The 19265-nt window shown below is 40.3% G+C and overlaps 1 protein-coding gene and 1 long non-coding RNA gene across 14 annotated transcripts in view; one reads left to right on the top strand and one right to left on the bottom strand.

The window, feature by feature from the left end:
• Positions 1–19265, bottom strand: part of NPAS3 (neuronal PAS domain protein 3) — an 853174-nt gene that overhangs the window by 73335 nt on the left and 760574 nt on the right. The gene's annotated exons all lie outside the window — the stretch shown is intronic.
• LOC128316017 (uncharacterized) overlaps positions 1–19265 on the top strand; it is a 214345-nt gene that overhangs the window by 143648 nt on the left and 51432 nt on the right. For all 5 annotated transcript variants that reach the window (XR_008299351.1, XR_008299349.1, XR_008299348.1 and 2 more), the window contains exon 2: positions 5589–5782. This is a non-coding gene — a long non-coding RNA (uncharacterized LOC128316017). The remainder of the gene's footprint in view (positions 1–5588; positions 5783–19265) is intronic.

The following is a 19265-nucleotide window of genomic DNA, read 5'->3' as shown; positions in this document are numbered from 1 at the left end:
TCACTCAGTTTGCATGCTGAATAAATAGTCAGATGCTTTCTTTTAAGAATAATTATTCCCTTTACCCCTGCCATGCCACTCTCACAAAACATCTTGTCCCAAGGCTTGGTGGTTTTTGTTGTTGTTTGTTTGAGGAGAGGGAATCCTAGGTCCCCTCCTTGTATTCATCTCGAAGGAAGCATGTTCTGCAAAGTGTTATTCTGAGAGTCATGGACCAGTGGTTTGGTAGTTAAAAAAGGATTGGCCCGACGTCCCCCAGAATTAGAGAATACTTTGTTGTCTTTTTGAGAGTTGGTTTCATTTCACTGGCCTGTCCTTCTCGGTCACGTGCCAGGCAACTTTGAAGAGAGTGACAGTCTTCGGCAGACTTGACCCAGATCATTGGCCACTGTGGCAAGGCAGTGCCCACCATTTTCTGTGAACACAAGTTGTACCACCTTGTGGATATCATACAAATACAGTTGCAGCCAGTGAGGCCAGGATCAGCAATCAGGCTCCATCGGCTCTGGTGCTTGCTCTTAAAGTAAAACAACAACCCCCCCCCCCCCCCCGAATTTGTCGAAGTCTCATTAGGGCTGATTCCTGCTCCCACTCAGTTGTGAGTCTTCGGCTTCGTTTAGAAACTTGTGAATCATTAACTGAAACTCTAGAGCATAGCTGTGAAAATAATTGTGGTTCAATAATGATGTAATAAACTTCTTTCCATGTCACATTAAGAATAATCAGCCAAAAAAAAAAAAAGGAAAAAAAAATCTGCCAACCCATGCCACCCGTCAGCACAAGCTCCTCGGCCATATCTGCCTGCCTGGGATGAGAATCATAATGCATAAGGTTGCCTTTCAGGTTTCCTACTCTTGGCAGGGGTTGCTACTTGGTGAGGCTGTCCCCTGGGGGAGAGGAGAGTGTTCAGCTGAGTTGCTCTGCAGTCGGTCTGTGGATGATACCACTCTGGGGAAATAGACACGGTGTCAGAGTCAAGCTGCTACCAGTGGGTGTTTCTATGTACAGCTACTAAGCAACAGGAAAGTTCAAGGGGGAAAAACTGGGTATTGTAAAGACAGCCTTTGAGAGTACAAGACATCCAGTGTGACCCATTCCGCAGCAGGCTGTACGCTCCAAAGAACATGCCATATGAATACTGCAAGCAAATGTTTTAAATCTTATTGGAGACACCCTATAAATGTTGCCACTTGAGGGATCTATTCTGGGAGAGAAATATAGCATGTCCTCTCGGGATGCCGTTGGATTCCATTACCAATATTGCGTATGGGATCGAGTGTGGCAATGCTTTTATCACGACTATAAAGTGGTTACGAGCCAATTCCTCATATAAAACATACTCAATAACATTGAGGCTTTTTTTCCCTTTTCTGTTTCCTTCTTTTATTTCCTTCCTCTCTTTTTCTCTCCTTTCCTTTCTTTCTTTCTTTTTTTTTTTAACGACAAACATGATGTCAGACAAAGGGCATCAGGACTTGGTCTTTGTAGTACAAAACAAAATAACAATACATAAACACCTTTGTGAAGGCAGCTCGAAACCCCATGTTTTCTATTAAAAAGTCATGTTCAATCTTCACTGTTGATAGAACCGAATAGCTAACACAGAGAACATTGTATATCAGAAAGGTCAATAGTTATTATGAGCTACAAATATATTTTTTTCCATCCTTCAGGCTGTTTAGCGCATATCACAGCATGAGCAGCTGTCTTCTTTAATGCTTTTAAAATTAGAATCCCAAAGAGGAAGAAAAAATTATGGTTGCAATGATTGCTCTTTGCTTTTGTAAGTTTACTTTAATATACTATTTTATATACATGAATCTTCTGTGCAGCCTGTCCATGGGGCAGGAACCGGTTGCCAGTATCTAGTGGAGCTGCCATGTTTATTTTCTTAGCATTCGAGCCAAATCTCCATTTCAGGAGCAGATGTTGTCGACATACTATATTTTAAAAAGGAGTTATATAGAGGAGTCTGGTTACAGAGGCACTTGCAAACACACACATATGCATTCTGCCTTTTCACTGCTTTAAAGCTCGGGGACTAACTACAACAATGCCATGTGATGAGAAACAGTTATGCAGCACTGGCTGAAAAATCAGGCGGTGATTCAAGCCATTGATACACAAAGTATCTCTCTCCAAATGCAGGCCTGTGGACTGGGAGCACACCTTTTAAGTTTTGAAAGGTTGATCTGCCTGTCCCTGGAACTTTTTGCCCTGACTCCGTGCATGACCCTGAAAGACAACATGAGGTTTTAAAACAGTACAAGTGAGCACATATCAGAATTTTTAGCATAGCTCACTCAGTCTTTGTTCAGTTATTTAAAGGCTGGTTGGGTAGCTACAATGAGCTGGAACCATTTATAACTGTAAGTGCTTACGTCTGGGAGCAGGGAAAATAGATAGTAACTTGTGGTGGTGATTAACGCTATGAAGAAGGGCCATGCAGAGTAAGGGGCTGGAGAGTAAAGAGGACCAAGGCTGGTTGGGTGGTCACAGGGGCCTCACTGACGGGGTGCTTTTGGAGAAGACCTGAAGCCACGTAGATAAATGGGTGAAGATACCACCCACACATCACACTGTAACTTTAGGACTTCAGATTGGTACAAGGCTTTATAGAAAACGACTATTTGGATAGACACGTACCAGTGGCAAATTCTAGACATGTTACCTTTTGCACATTTTCTTGTCCAAAATTAAAATAAGTGCTATACTAAAGATAAAATAATGTAACACGTGGGAAACTGAGGAAGGAATTAATGGGCCGGACGGTCCAGAGAGTCGAGTGCATGCCAGATGCACCTTACTGGTATTGTCAATTCTTTGGGCATCTCTAGAGGGAGCAGCAGCTTCAGGACATAAGGGAGCCAAAGACTGAGTAAATAAATGACACTCTTGTCTTTGGTGAATTTTGGTAATGAAAATAAAGAGACCTGAGCACGTTTACTGATTGGGAAGACTGAGCTTAAAGTTGTATACATTGGAAATGCTAATTGAAGAATTAAATATCCTAAGGGATATTTAATCAGCAACTGAGAAAGATAAGTGAACCTCTGAAATGGGGAGGAAGAAAAAAAAAGGAGGACATGAGAGAGGAAAGGGGGAGGAGGAGGGAGGAAGAGGAGTGTGATGGCAATGGCTAGGAACAACTTAATTTCACTAGGTGAAGTGGGAGAAGGAGAGGATTTTGGACGCGAAAGAAGCTACCTAGCAGCCCATGTGGGCCGAGCATCAAGGACCAACAGAAAATAAGTAATAAGGCTACACAGTGGCTGGCAGTTGCTTCGTTGTAAGAGGACTAATTTTCTACCAAACACTAGTGGCTTTGGGGTCTTTCCAGGCAATGCTCAGTAGAGTAACCTTTTCCCAGGGATGGGAGCTGGACAATGGGAACAAAAGAAAGTCCAAAGAGTGTGGGACTGCCAAGGGTTAAGAGACAGACAAGTGAAAGTGACCAAGTGATGAGCTAGGGAAGAGAAAAGGAATACAGGGCAGGGGGTGGTGACCCGGGGGAGGCAGCCAGTAAGTGGGGCTTTGTGCAGAAAGGATTGGTGAGTTATTTACTCACCAGTTATTTACTGCTTTTAAATAAGTTTATGTTACATTTTCTCTAAGTTCATAGGAAACTTGGAAAATCGGAAAAAGTAAATAAGAAAAAAAATGTCTATAACCTTATCATCCAGTTACAGTCACTATTAAAACTAATGTTTTGTTGCAGTCGTATTTACTACTTATTTAGATACTTATTTCAAAACTGGGAACATATCAGTTTCTCCCATATTTTTCTTTTTAACGTTTATTTATTTTTGAGACAGAGAGAGACAGAGCATGAACGGGGGAGGGTCAGAGAGAGAGGGAGACACAGAATCTGGAACAGGCTCCAGGCTCTGAGTGGTCAGCACAGAGCCCGACATGGGGCTCGAACTCACGGATTGCGAGATCGTGACCTGAGCCGAAGTCAGACGCTTAACCGACTCAGCCACCCAGGCGCCCCCTCCCATATTTTTTAATATTAGTCATAGCTCATGTGATGATAATAGTTGTACTTTCATTAGACACTGGGGAATAAATGGATATCGGGGCTCTTGGTTGCAAATCAGCTTTAAAAAACAAACAAATTAGAGTATCCCATATTACTACATCACTTTCAAATATACTATTTTTTTAAAACATTTGTTAACATTTATTTATTTTTGAGAGACAGAGCATGAGCAGGGGAGGGGCAGAGAGAGAGGGAGACATAGAATCCAAAGCAGACTCCAGGCCCTGAGGTGTCAGCACAGAGCCCGACATGAGGCTTGAACTCATGAATTGTGAGATCATGACTTGAGCCGAAGTTGGATGCTTAACCAACTGAGCCACACAGGCGCTCCTCAAATATATTATTTTTACTGTCTACGTAACATTCCATTGCTTTGTGATGAATTTCTTTTAAATTAATCTTTTTTCAACCTTATTATTTCTTAGGGTGGATTTCTGGAAATAGTATTACCTGGTCAAAGAGCATGAGCTTTTTTTTTTTTTTTAATTAAAAAATTTTTAATGTTTATTTTTGAGAGAGGGAGAGCACATGTGAGTCGGGGAAGGGCAGAGAGAGGGAGACAGAGGATCCGAAGCAAGCTCCATGCTGACAGCAGAGAGCTCAATGTGGGGGCGTAAACTCACAAGCCACGAAATCATGACTTGCCCCGAAGTCAGAGGCTTAACTGACTGAGCCACCCAGGTGGCCATGAGCTTTGTTTGTTTGTTTGTTTGTTTGTTTAAAGCTAATGTGTACAAATTGACTTTCAGAAAAGTTATACTATATCAGTTTACATATTTATCAACAATGTTGATGGTGCTCAGATTGATTGCCATCTTAAAAAATATCTGTTCTCACCTAATAAAAAAATATTAAGTTAGCATGAGATACAGAGAAGAGAGTCCCCCTGAAAAGCAATACGTAAAAATATCTCACATGTTTAATTTGGATTTTTATTTCTAATGAAGTTGAGGAATGTTTTAATATGTATTTATTGGCCATTTGAATCTTTTTCAATGAATCCTATATTTATATCTTCTATTCTCCACTTGAATTTTTAGTGTTTTTCTTATCAATTTGAATGAGATACTTACATTTATTAAAGATACTATTTTTGGCACACTTCTTGTAAATATTTTCCCATTTGATTGCTGTTTCCGTTTGTGATGTTCACTAACGCATGTGTTTTTAAATTTTAAAACTTTGTGTTTTTTTTGTTTTTTGTTTTTTTTTTTTTTGGGAGAGAGTGTGAGCCAGGGAGAGGGGCAGAGAGAGGGAGAGAGACAGACAGACAGAATCTTAAGCAGGCTCCATGCCCAGCACAGAGCCCAACATGGGGCTCGATCTCACCATCGTAAGATCACGACCTGAGCCGAAATCAAGAGTTGGATGCTTAACTGACTGAGCCACCCAGGCGCCCCTCATGTTGTTAAATTTTATACAGAGAAGTCTGTGTGTTTTTACCTTTGTGACTTCCTGTGTTGTACTTGTATTTTAGAAAGTTTTTCTCATTTTTTATGCAGATATTTGGCATGTTAAAAATGAAGCATGTTTTTTTTTTTTTCAGGTCAAGGTATGATTATGCCAATGGGTGGCTAAGGGCAAGTCAAAGAAAGAGTTTTTTGAGCACTGGCAGTCAAGAAGTGTGTGTGGAGTAGCTATTCATCCTGGAAACTGTCATTCTGGCATCTGTTGCCTCCTTGCGGAGATCGCTACACAGGAAGACTGCAAAGCACGAGCTGACACCGTTGAGGGCAGCAGGTGAGTGATGTGGGTGTTGACAGATGATGGCCCTGAGAACAGGTAAGGAGCACTTTTTTTTTTTTAAAGAGGAAATTTTTCAGCGATGATGTAGGGGGAAATGATGCCGAAATGGCACTGGAAACAAAGTATGATGACCACTCCTCTTTCGTGTTGAAGAGTTAGAAGCATAGGAATCGTGGCCTCTAGTAAGAGAGCGTTTCAAGAGTAGTGGCCTCCAGGAGACAAAGATTTTAGTAAGGGTGCAGCAGCAGAAGTCGGCTTGTGGAAAAGACGGTGGCTGCGGCACGGTAGGCTCCTAATTAGGATTCCCAAATAAAATACAGGAAACCTTATGTTGGAATTTCAGGTAAACAATGACTTTTTTTGTAGTATGACCCAAATATTTCATACAAATTTCCAAATTAACTAAGAGTCCTGTATTTTTATTAGCTGGATCTGGCCACTCTGCCCCTAGAAGAATGAGTACTCTGTGCACACAGAGGAAGGGTTTTGCATGAGAGCTGTCATGTGATTAACAGGAATGAAGAATGAAGGCGTTTAGAAGATGGGTCTGAGATACATTTGTTTGACAGAAAAAGTTCTGAATGGCTGGAAGCTTCCACTGGAGAGTGTTAGAGAACTAAGCCATAATTGAAAATTCAAGCGGATGTTGGTATAAATATGCGGCTTTTCCAAATCTGCCTTCCCAGGTCTAGCATAATGACCATTAAAAAAAAATGGAAGTACAATGGGCATACAGCATTCCATTACTTCTAGGTGTACATCATAGTGATTGACTATTTTTATACATTATGAAATGATCCCCATGATAAGTCTAGTTATTTCTGTCACCACACAAAGTTACTACAATATTACTGACTATATTCCCTATGCTGTACTTTGCATCCGCATGACTTACTTTAAAACTGGAAGACTGTACCTCTGGACCTCCTTCACTTGATGTGCCTTCCCTCCAACCCATCCCTGCTCTGGTAATCCAACAGTCTGTTTCCTGTATCTATGAGTCTGTTTCTGTTGTTGTTGTTGTTTTTTAGATTTTACATATAAACCAAATCATATGGTAGTTGCCTTTCTCTGACTTATTTCATTTAGTAAAACCCTCTAAGGCTATTCATGTTGTTGGAAATGGCAAGATTTTATATATTTTTTACGGCTGAGTAATATTTGTGTGTGTATTACATTTTCTTTATTCATGTATCGGTGGACGCTTAGGTTGCTTCCATATGTTGGCTACGCTATATAATGCTGCGATGAACACGGGGCTGCAAATATCTCTTCAAATTGGTGTTTTCATTTTCTTTAGATAAATACCCAGCTGTGGAATTGCTACATTGTATGGTGTTTCTATTTTTAATTTTTTTGAGGAACTTCCATACTGTTTTCCATAGTGGCTACACCAATTTATATTCCCACCAATGTACACAAGGGTTCTCTTTTCCCACAGCTTCACCAACACTTGTTATGTTTTACCTTTTTTATAATAGCCAATCTGACAGGTATAAGGTGATATGTCATTGTGATTTTGTTTTGCATTTCCTTGATGATGAGTGATGTTGAGCATCTTTTCATGTGCCTGTTGGCCATCTGGATGTCTTCCTTGGAAAAATGTCTATTCAAGTGTTCTGCTGATTTTTTAATTGGGTTGCTTGTTTTTATAATAAGATGGGGAAGTTATTTATATATTTTGGATATCAACCCCTTGTTGAAAATAGCCAGTTTTAATTTACCTGTGTGTGTGTGTGTGTGTGTGTGTGTGTGTGTGTGTGTATTCTGGGGATAGAGGTGAGCCTGAGTTGGCAGGTCTCCATAGATGTCTTCTGAGTCAGTATCTTCTGCTCATTTATTATTTTTTATCAAAAAGCAGAAATATGAGCAGCTAGAATTTATTGATTTTATTATGGCTTTACTCTAAGATGTCTTTAAGTGGTTGGTTTTTAAAAAAGTTTTCAGTTAGAAGTACTGTATTGAATCTATCATCAATAAAGGATTGAGTCTTATTTATTGGAGAATATGTCAAAATTTTTTTTTACATTTATTTTATTATTGAGAGACAGAGCATGAACATGGGAGGGGCAGAGAGAGGAGGAGACACAGAATCCGAAGCAGGCTCCAGGCTCTGAGATGTCAGCACAGAGCCTGACACGGGGCTCAAACCCACCAACTATGAGATCATGAACTGAGCTGAAGTCTGACACCCAACTGACTGAGCCACCCAGGCGCCCCTATTGGAGAATATTTTAGTAACATTATTTAGAGGAGCCAGAAATGGGATTTAACCCAATAATTATCTACAGCTGTTACTTTGCTAATGAAAATCTATTTTGACATCTTATAATTAAGCAAGTGTTCCTTTTGTTTATCATTCCAATAAGTTTCAGTGACTGCTACTCCACCTTAGTACCAAAACAAAGTCTTCTCATCCTTTGGTAGAAGGAATCCTGCTTTACTGTGAGGAAGACAGGTCTTCATCATTATAATCTTGGTCAGTGTGTAGGCATCATAATATGTGTGGAGGCATCATTTCCATATCTGAACTCGACGTCGGGTCATTTGTGTATTTTCTTCAAGGCTATGCATAATCTTCCCAAGTGGTGGGGATAAAAAAGCAGATATTTTTTAATGATTCAATTTACAGACTTTGCAATTATTAGACTTGCTGTAGAATTACCCTCTTTTCTTCAATTTAAAAAGATAAAAGCTGTTGCTAATGGTGATGGTGAAAATGGGGTAGAAGCCACCTTTTCTCCAACTGGGTGCAAAGTAAATTTGTATTAATTGCTGCATTACTGCCCCTTTCCCGGGTTCACTCATAGCTCTCTAATAATGTGCTTGATATTTTGAACATTGACACTTTAGCGTTATATCAGATGGCTTTTGGGTCTAAATTGTATATTCTATAATGCCAAATAATTATTTTAAAAATTGGCACCACATATTCTTTGTTGCCTGGTAGCTGAATGCTCCCACTGCATTTGTCATAATGGTTTTGTGGTTAATCCTCTCAGCTGCAGGGATGCCGGGTATTTATGGTTGCCCTTGATCTGGGTCTTCAATTATTTGACCTTACGTGAGAATGAATCCATCTATAACAGTAGGCTGTCCTTTGCCCATTTCTCCATTTTATTACTGCATTTATTCCTAACATATTCCTTCTGCACGTCATTAGCAAAGTTCTTCGTGTTTTTCAACAGCTTGGGAAGCTGCGTCTTAGAAGTGACCCAGAAGTTCAGGTCCTATATGTGGAGAAAATGCCCCTGTTGCGATGCTTATCCTCTGGTTTTACTCAAAGCTATGGCCTGCATCTTTTAGTTTCTTCCCTAATTGTTTCAGTTACCAGCAAAACCAAATACATCAAAATAAGTTTCCCTGTAACAGGAAATTATTTACACACAAAACCCTTGAGATTGAGCACTCTTTTCCTCTGCAGAGAGACTTGAGAGTATTTTCCATTCCTGGCACAAATAATGCACAGGTATTGTAATGATTACTAATATTAATTACTGGCGTGGTAGATAGTACTGCTTTTACTTTCTTCTGATAAGTTTTGTATATTATTTTTTGGTGCCCAAATTGTGTTATATTCTTTAAATTGTGAGCATCTAAGAGACTTGAAAAAAATTAGCTTATATCCATAGTGGAAACTAAAATATCTCAAGTCAACCTAGAAAGGTCTATTTATTCTGAAAGCTACATCTTGCCCTTCAAAGTTTTTCTGTTGACCCTAACAACCAGTATCTACAATCCTTTCTCTAAAAGTGGAATGCTTTTCTCCGACCAGGTAAAATAGCAGTGTGCATATAAATAATTTAGGGGAAGACAAAAGTAGTCTTAAAGGGGAAGCAAGGGCAAAGAAGAAATTATCTTTTTACCAAGAGAATTAGTTTACTTGAAAAAGAATATTCTCTTTTATACAATTTGAAGTCTAACATTTTAGTAGATGCCTGTAAGTCCGAAAACATAAAATTATCAATAAAAATCTTTGCCAGCTTGACAATGATTTTCCTTTCTCCTTTTGGCTTGTTGGGGGAAGAAAGAAAGCATTTAGATACATGCAGAACATGTAAGTAATCTCAGTAAGGTGATATTCTTGGGATTTTCCATATTTATATATTTTTTCCTACATTGTATTTTCGCTACCCAAGAGCCCTGGCTGTTATTTTTTTCCCGAAGTCTGAAGATCACCCCATGGATTAACAAATGATTGAGGATTCTCTCTTAAAAGACTCTTTAAAAAACTGTCAGAATCAGCCTGAGACAAAGATTTATTATGAACTATTTAAAGGGCTTAATATATGTATCCCCAATGAGCCCTTGGAGCAAACTAAAAAGGAAGAGTGGAATTCTCAAAGAATAGGAAAAATTCTCCAATGCCCCACTTTCTTCACACCATGATTACTGTTTACTCAAAGGATAAAATGCCTAACCTGTCACACAAAGTCTTCAGAAGCCACGGTCCTGCTGATGTACAGTAAAAACAAAACAATGAAGACCGACAGTAATGTGCTTGAGAAAGGCAGCCGTAATTTACTTTCTAACCTGTTCACTAACACACTAATGTGGCTACATCTTGTAGTGGGAGCTGATCTCTGACCCACGCAGCAATCAAACAACTACCCGAGTGTTGGCTGTCACAGAAGCTGGGACCGTCACCTTAATTATACGTTGCTGGATAACAAACCTTCCCTTAATGAGCAACTTTTCTCCTACGCGTATTCCAGCTCACCCCTTCTGTCCTTGAAAAGGCCCACTGCAGATCGCTGCAGTTGAAATTGGCAAAGCATATTCATAAGTATTCTTCCTAACAGGTAATAAATACTACCTGAGCAGGCTGTTTGCTTTATGAGAATGCCAAGATATAATTAAAATTATAGGCTTGCGCTCCTGGGAGGCTCTAGAGAAGAATCATTCAAGACTGAAGGGAAACTTTTCAGTGAACTTAGAACCAAGCTTTTCTCTTTTCATATTAGTAATAATAGTAATTATTATTATTGTAATGACTGTCTTCTTTTCTTTGGGATTTATGTTTGGCAAGGAGATTTTTTTTTTCCTGCTTAATTGATACGATGTCTGCACTAGCATTTCATCTTCCTAGACGCAGGATTTCTTTATTTTCCTCTCATTATAGCATCCTCAATTCTGCTATGATCAGCTGATCATGCCCCAACAATTAACACAGATAAATAGGAGGGCCTTACAGGGAGGGTTTACAGATAACCTTGAGGAGAAATTGTGCCTCTCTATGGAAAGAAGACCGTTTGCGTTTAGGACAAACAGTGACACCATCTTAAATATAAAGATGTACTTCCATCATGCCCTAGCTTGATGCTGGTTTGGGACTAGTCCATCAGTAAGGTGAATGGTATAGATTGGTGACTTATTGCAGAGAAGGGAAGGACTTAGAGACCAGATTTGTGGGTTCCACTTTGATTTTATTTTAATCTTCTAAAGACTTTGCTTTTTCTTTTCATATGGGCAGATACATTTTCTCTGCAAAACAGCTCTGGTGATGTTTGATGAGACATAGAGTTTATATATATATATATTGGGAACTCTATTGTATTTACTTTAAGTTACCGTGTACAGTGGCATGCATGAACTAATCCAAGAAAATCACAGAGGTTGGCACACGATGGGCACTCAGTTAATGGCAGCTTTTGTGATTGCAATTGGTGTTCCTAGTATCTTTGCAGGTTGGTTCCTAACATCTTTTTTTTAGGATTACTGGGTGGATCAAGGGTATAAGGGATGGTAATACTCAGTTGTTCCCTAGGTCCCAGAGCAGAAGATTCTAACCTGGAATGACAACAGTGGGACCACTGGGCAAGATGATTGCCACAAACACAGAGGGCAGCAGCATGGCAGGGCGGCGGGTGGGGGGCTGGCATATGCTTTGGAATTAGGAAGCCTGAGTTCTAGGTTTGGCTGAGCAACCAGACAGTTCTACAGTCTTAAGTCAATTATGTATCTTTCCACCATCCATTCCCTTATCCTTATAAAGCACATGATGTTACATGTCTTACCGAATATAAGGAGGTTGTTGGGAAAATCAAATAAATCCACATGAAGGAAAGGTTTGATTAATGTAAGTCAAATGTGAGCAGCAAACATTTGTTGAGCAGTTAGGAGGTACCTGGTACTGAAATACCATATCAAATGTGAATCTGATTAATACTAGAAAAAAACAAATAACCTATACGAAATATTACTGTCTTGTTCTCAAAATTCATACATTCACTAACATTTCTGGTTGTGTTACTATCATCAACATCACTTTGGGAAGAGATTTCTAGGCTGATAAATTTCAGAGACGGGCAGTTATCATGAACCTGACTATAAGATGGTCAGAAAATTTTACAGTCACTGGTTTTACTAGAAAGTGCTACAGACTAAATGTGAACATGAGAAAATGCAAATGCAAAACAGAAGAGAAGAAGATTAAACGGAATAAAAATGAGGAAGAAAGATGTTGGGTAGTAAGAAAGGAACGAGAGAGAAGATTTAAAAGATACGTACGAAGGACTAAGAGGTATAAGAAAAACACAACAAAGGATACAGATGAAGCAACAATACAATTACAGAATGGGAGCCTGGGAACATTAAGAAAATAAGAGGAGAAAAGAAGGATGGAAAGAATAGGAATGCTTTTCTTACAACCACATCATAGGTTGCAGTCTGCAAACTAGCTGCTGGTTCTGGGTTGCATGTGCTAATGACCCATGCTTTCTCCAGACCTAAAATGCTAGACAAGCATGAATCCAAATATTTGGATGGACATATATATATTTATTTATTTTTAATGTTTATTTATTTTTGAGAGAGAGAGACAGAGCATGAGCAGGGGAGGGGCAGAAAGAGAAGGAGACGCAGATCTGAAGCAAGCTGCAGGCTCTGAGCTGTCAGCACAGAGCCTGATCGGGGGCTCAAACTCACATGAGCTGTGAGATCATGAACCTAAGCTGAAGTCAGACGCAAACTGACTGAGCTACCCAGGGGCCCCTGGATATTTATTTTTTAATAAATATAACCTTTGCAAAAGGGTATCCCCTTTGCAATTTGGGTATCCCCAAATTTGCAACGTGAGAATCTTCAATCCATATATCATAGGTGATAGGCTAGGTTTCCTTAGTAGCCATTTTCTTTTGTGCACACCAGGTTTGAGATACAGGGAATTAGGATTTAATGCCAGGTGATTTACATACACATTTAATTTAGTTGTCACAACACTCTTTGAGAGAAGCACTTTTATTTTTCCCATTTTAAGGAGGATCCATTGTCTATGACCACGTACCCTGAAACACCCACTGTTGCCTCTACATCATGGCTTAAACTACATCTAGATTTATTCATTGTAATTTATTTAGAAATCTTTAACTTTCTTTCATCTCTGCTGCAATATATTTCAAAGAATCCTGGTGCATGGAAAGATACCTAAGAAATCTTGGAAAAGGATAGTAGGAACTTAGAGTGATTTTTATTTTCTACTTTATTTTCCAGATATTATGAGATTATATCTTTTCTACAAGAATATCTATCTTTATGTACTTAGGCTTGTGTGTTGAAAGGGTTGGTGCTTGTCCCGTTCACAAGTGCCCCGAAATACTCTGTTTCAGCCTGCCGTGAACAGCTGGGACTGCAGGGAACAGTTGGTATGGAACATCAATAACGAGGGGGTCTCCCTTGCACTTTATGTGAGAGGAGGAGGGATCACTGTGCCTTTGGAACTGAACTCTTGGACTCTTCTTTATCTTTGGCACTGAGGAAACTGGCTTTTCTGTCCTTGTTAGATACGTGACTGTATATCTGTATCTGTATCTACCTATGTCGGTCTATCTGCTATGTCTCTAAGTTTATATAAATCCTACTGTGGTTTTCAAACAGAAACAATGGTTTCCCTGGCAAATCCCTCCTAGCGACATCGACTCCCCTCTCCTGTCTGTTCTGTGCCATATCGTGCTGTCATTTTATGAGCAAGCCCTTTCTAAAACCTCCTTTCAAAATGTTTAAAGAGTCCTACTTCTGCCCTTAAATGTTCTGTGACACATTTAAATAGAACACAGCTTTGTAAAAGAATGAATTAAAATGTAAAAATTATGTGTGGATATAAGACATAAGAAAATATAAAGCAAGTGCTGTGTGGTGGATGGCAACTATAAGGAGCCATAGAAGGTTGGAGAAAATGAGGACATGTACGGAGAGGGTAGCTCTATGTGGAGCAATGGAAAGGAAAAGCAGAGATAGAGGAAAAGAATGGTAAGAAGGAGCAAGGGGAAAACTCCAAAATATAAAAGAAAGTAGAATTCCATTTATATGAAGCACCTAGAATAGGCAAATATTTAGAGGCAGAAAGTACAATAGTGGTTACCAGTGGATCAGGGGAAGGGCAAATGGGGGAGCTATTGTTTAATGGGTACAGATTTTCAGTGTTGGATGATGAAAAGGTTCTTGAGATGGATAATGGTGTTGGTTGCACAATGTGAATGTATTTAGAGCTATTGAGCTATACCCTTAAAAATGGTCAAAATGGTAACTTTCATGTCATGTATATTTTACGACAAGAAAGAGACTAGGACTTACACTAATGAAAAGTTATATAATACCAATGGGAGGGGGGAGGAAAGAAATGCAAAAGTAAAGGAAAAAAAGAAAAACACTACAGGGAAGAATAGAGAACGAATGGACGGCATGAAAAGCTATTGTTTCTATCAAGGCTAAGAGGAAATAATAGCTGAAGCACTGCATTTCAGTTATTTACTTGTTCGTTCAACAAATATGTATGAGGCACTTACATACTGTGAAGCACTGGGGATACAGAAATGAATTATATAGCTACTGTCCCTCTTTTCAAGGAGTGTCTGTCTAGTGGTAGGTTACAAAGGTCAATGAGACATTGTCTTGCCTTTAGGGAATTCATGGTCAGGGCTTATCTACCTTTATTTCGTAAATAAGTTAGTACATTTAATGAGGTCCAGCCCTCCTCCAATGCAGCCTTGGGATGGAGGCTTGGATTGTAGCCCAATTTAAATGTACATTGGGCCTGGCACCACAAACTTATTCTGGCACAGATTTAAAGAACTAGATGATCTAGAATGATATCCCCATGGGTAGCAAGAAAAATGAGAGCAGAGGAAGGTTAAGTGATTTGTCCTGGTTTACCCAGTTCTTCAGGAACAGAGTTGGGAGCATAACCCATCTCCTGCCTTCCAGTCCAACCTTCATTTGGTTAATATAGATGAAAAAGATTGGAAAAAAAAAACCCAAAAACAAACACCTGATTAGTAATCAGAACCATAAAGGTGATTCACACTGTTCCATCAAGTGCCAAGGACTTACTGAAATAAAGAAAATCAGAGAGGGTTTAATTTCAAGGACTCAAAGGTCACTATTTTATAGGACAGCAACCAATCATATAAATACCGAGATGAAGGCACAATCAGAGCCAGATTACAAACACAAGGCAGAAACTGTTCCAGGGTGACTAATGCAATAATATTGAGGAATGTCACAGGTCCCTATTATAGTCAAAGTCACTTTAACTAATTGGCTCAGGCTATAAAAACATACAATCTGGGTCAAATGACACTGCTGAACGAAGCTTCTCTGCTCAGACATTATCCTAAATCAAAGCTTCCCAATAGGAAGGCAAGAGGAAAAGACAATGTCCAGTTTTTCTGGAGATCATGAGAGATTTCAAAACTGGTTTATTTAATAGCAACCAGCTATGTGTCACTGGACAATGATAATAATACTCTTTCTTCTTTAGTATTGCTGTATACTTCAGGATACTGTGTTTCCAAGGGATACTATGGGATTTCATGGACTCTAAGACATCATCTGTTTTAAGATGGTGCATCTTTTTATGAAGCTCTAAGAAAAAAAAAATACTGCCAGTTATAGGATCATAAGATAACATTGTGAGATGCACACCATTGACAGAATCAATGAAATAAGGCATTTTTCTTGACTTAGAATAAGCGATAATTACCTCTCTTGGTCTTAAAAAGGGAAATAAATCAAGGAATGTATTGTTGGTATTGTTGAATACTTAACCAAAACTTTTCCACTCTTTTGTTTTCCTTAAAAGTACCCCAAGTACCTGTCTCCCTCTGCCTACTGCATTCTTCCCGGGAAGCAAGCTCCAGGCATGAATCATGATTTGGTAAAGCCATTGTGGGTCTAATTACCCACAATTGATTTCAGAAGTCATTCATTCAACAAGTAGTTCATGAGTTTCTGCTAGTGCCTGTCCAAGTTCTAGGTTCTGAAGTTACCAAAGTGGGAAAAAGAAAACCCTCCCCAACAGAGCTTCCAGTAGGAAAATAAGTGAACTATATAGTATGCTAGATGGTAGGAAAGGTTATGGAAAAAAATAAGACAGGGGATGAACACAGGGAATGTAGGGGGAGGGAACTGATATATTAAATAGAATGGCCAGGAAAAATCTCACTGAGAAGGAGGCATCTGATTGGAGACTTGAAGGAAGTAAGGCAGTGACCATTTGGATATCTGGTGGAAGAGTATTCCAGGAAGAAGTAGTAGCCTGTGCAAAGGTCTGGAGATGGGGATGTGTACTGTGTATTTAAGGAATAGCAGAGGCCAGCGTGGCCAGAGCAGAGTATGGGAAGGAGAGCAGTGGGGATGAAGGCAGAGAGCTGATGAAACAGTGGTGTGGCCTAGCAAAGATACACCTTCAAGGAACTTTGGAATCGACTCTGAATATGATGACAAAGCCAAAAAGCCACACAGGAGTGTGAGTGGAGATTATGAAGAAAGGACAAGGGTGCTTCCAAGAGCACCTGCCTCTGCAAGGATGCAGTTCAACCCTGAGAAGTTAGGAGGGTCTGATGGATTCGGCTTTTGGGAGAAGTTCTGTGCCACCTTCAAAAGAGAGCAACAAAACGAAACAAAATAAAACACCCAAAGACTGCTCCGCATCAGGACAATGCTGTGAGGATGTGGCTATTGCCAAGTGAGAAGTAAGGCTGAGGAGACAAAGGCAGAAAGAAGGAAAGAACCTGGTTTTTGATGACCTCGTTGGGCCACTGAATTCACCCATTTTCGTGTTGTCCTTCCTTTGGACTTGTTATTACGTGGGATTACAGCTTCCTTTTAAGTCCATTGAGTTGCTTCTGGATTGAAAAAAATCCTCCATGGAGGATGGATGATGAATCCAGCAACAGAATTCAGAGCTTTGGGTCTGTGGCTTGATTTTCGTGACAAAGAATGTCTCCGGCAAGGGAGAGAGAGGAAGGGTTGGCTCTGGCAAGGTTGGGAGGGGTAGAAGGCAGTGATGGTAGCTGACCTTGCGTGACATAGATAATCTGCCTCCTGTTGTCGAGGTGAGTGAGACACACAGTATACAAAGAAGTAGGCTTTTTATTTTGTTTTAATGTTAGAATGAATCTACTCATTCTCAAATAAAGAGCTCAGTGTTCAGAGCCGTCACTTGGTTCCCCTCACCTCCAACCTTTGTGCCTCCTTTCACATGTGGCCTGCGCTATCCACAGTTTTGGATAGTTGGACCAGTTTTGGACCAGTTTATGGACCAGTTTATGGACCAGTTTTCTCAGGGTCTGGTGTTTATTGTAAATTCCGCCAAAGGGACGTTCCACAGCCCGGAGCAGGCCATTCACCTGTCAGCAGCCCCACTTCCATAGGTAATCTTTGACTTCACTTAGCACTGTATATGCCATGTCCTGGGAACTGCTGGTAGGAGCCTGACATCTAGGTTACCAGAGGCAGTGGTGATTTAAAAAGCAGCGACTAAGTGATTAAGGCAGGGATTTTGTCTTAGGATCCTTGTCTAGAACTGGAATGTCTTTACGCAGGAAGTTGTGCATCTGCTCAGTGCAGGGGCTGGCTTTGTGGAAAACGGTTGCCGGTGTCCTATGTGAAACATTGGCTTCTCTCATGAACCCAGGGTTATGAAGACTGCTTGTGTCTTAGGGCTTTTGTGGGCAGCTAGGATCGTTCCTAGAAGATGCCACTGGAATGCATGTGTGCTATTACATAATACGTATCTGTCACATCTGAAGCTGTTGTCTTCTCGGGCATTTGCTGGGTGTGTGTTCAGTTTTACCTGTGCCAGCTCACACTGGGACATGAAATAGAAACAGTCCCTTAAAGGGAGAGACTGGCTGCAAAACCACCAGCCCCTTCCCATCACTGCCTGTCTTCTGATTGGTGTTTTTACAGGTCCCAGCGATGGGAATTTTCTGAACAAAGTGAAGTACTTGGAGTGCTTATTTGCATGTCAATTTCCAGAATGCTTCTCCAACTTTTCACCATGCCATAGTGATGCTTTTGTATCTCTTTTGCCTGGGAACAAATGGAGAGGAAGGGCCCGAAGTGGGTCAGCACAGTGTCCTGGCACTTCCTCGGGCTGAGTCTTTGCCCAGCAGGGTACAAGCCAGGCTGTTACTTATCCCTGGCTCCTCAGATCCCCTCAGTAGCTGTGCAGAGCTGGGAGGTCTGCTCTCTTTATTGGGGTTTGAAGTGAGCAGGCACCTGACCATGGGAGCGTTCCCGCCCTGGGTCACAGGCGCCCTAGTGCAAGTGACACCGGTGGCAGTCTGATGATCTCTATTTGCTGCGTTCCAACCATCTTTCCCTTTAACCCCTCGCTTGCCTGTCCACACCTCTAGCTGGGAATAATAAATATGGCAGGTAGGTGGCAGGAGAAAAGAATTTCTTTTCCTTTGGGACAGTAGCCGGGTCCTGTCATTATAGTAAATCAACTGTAAGCATCCTGCAGCACTATCATAAAACGGGCGAATGAGAACATTTTTTTTTTCTCCATCAAAAGACTCTTTGAAGTTATTGTCTCTGGCTGAATCTCATAGAAGAGAGTACAGGAAACAGCGTTCCTTATTACGTCGGTTTGGCCCAGTCCCCCTGTCACGCAGGGATGTTTTCCTACATTACAGTCTCAAAAGCATTGTCCAGTCACGTTGTAAAAGGTCCCAACTTGTGCTATTTCCCCCGGGATGCGCGTCTCAGAAATTTTAACAGACAGCATTCACCTTCCAGTTCAGCTCTTGCTACCAGGGCACTGCAAAAGAGGCACATTACACGCTGAATCCCAAACAGCTTTTTCTGCTGTCACCTGACATTCTGTATATTAAAACAATATTATTAAAATCACATTAATTTTATCTTAGTAAATTTTTAATGCGCAGTTATAAGGTAATCAGGGACGTTGTATTATCCAGTACATGCACGTATGTATTATAGCAATAAATCCTTGCTTGGTGAAGGAAAAATAATAATAATAGAGAGGGGTTTCAGTCATGAGAGTGGGTGAGTCTGAAATAGACCCTGAAAAGTTTGCTTCCAGCAGAACTTTTAAGCAGATAGTTCAAAAGTTCTATGGGACAAGGTCGGGTTATGACCTGAGAACCGTGGCACTTCAAATACATTTCTAGATGTTGGAGTATCTGGCCCCCCGCTGATCTAAATTACACCTTTATGATTATGTATAGAA

Source organism: Acinonyx jubatus, chromosome B3 (assembly GCF_027475565.1).
Source record: "Acinonyx jubatus isolate Ajub_Pintada_27869175 chromosome B3, VMU_Ajub_asm_v1.0, whole genome shotgun sequence".
NCBI classification, from domain to species: Eukaryota; Metazoa; Chordata; class Mammalia; order Carnivora; family Felidae; genus Acinonyx; species Acinonyx jubatus.
The sequence above is the reverse complement of the archived record's forward strand: the minus strand, read 5'-3'. Positions and strand labels throughout refer to the sequence as shown.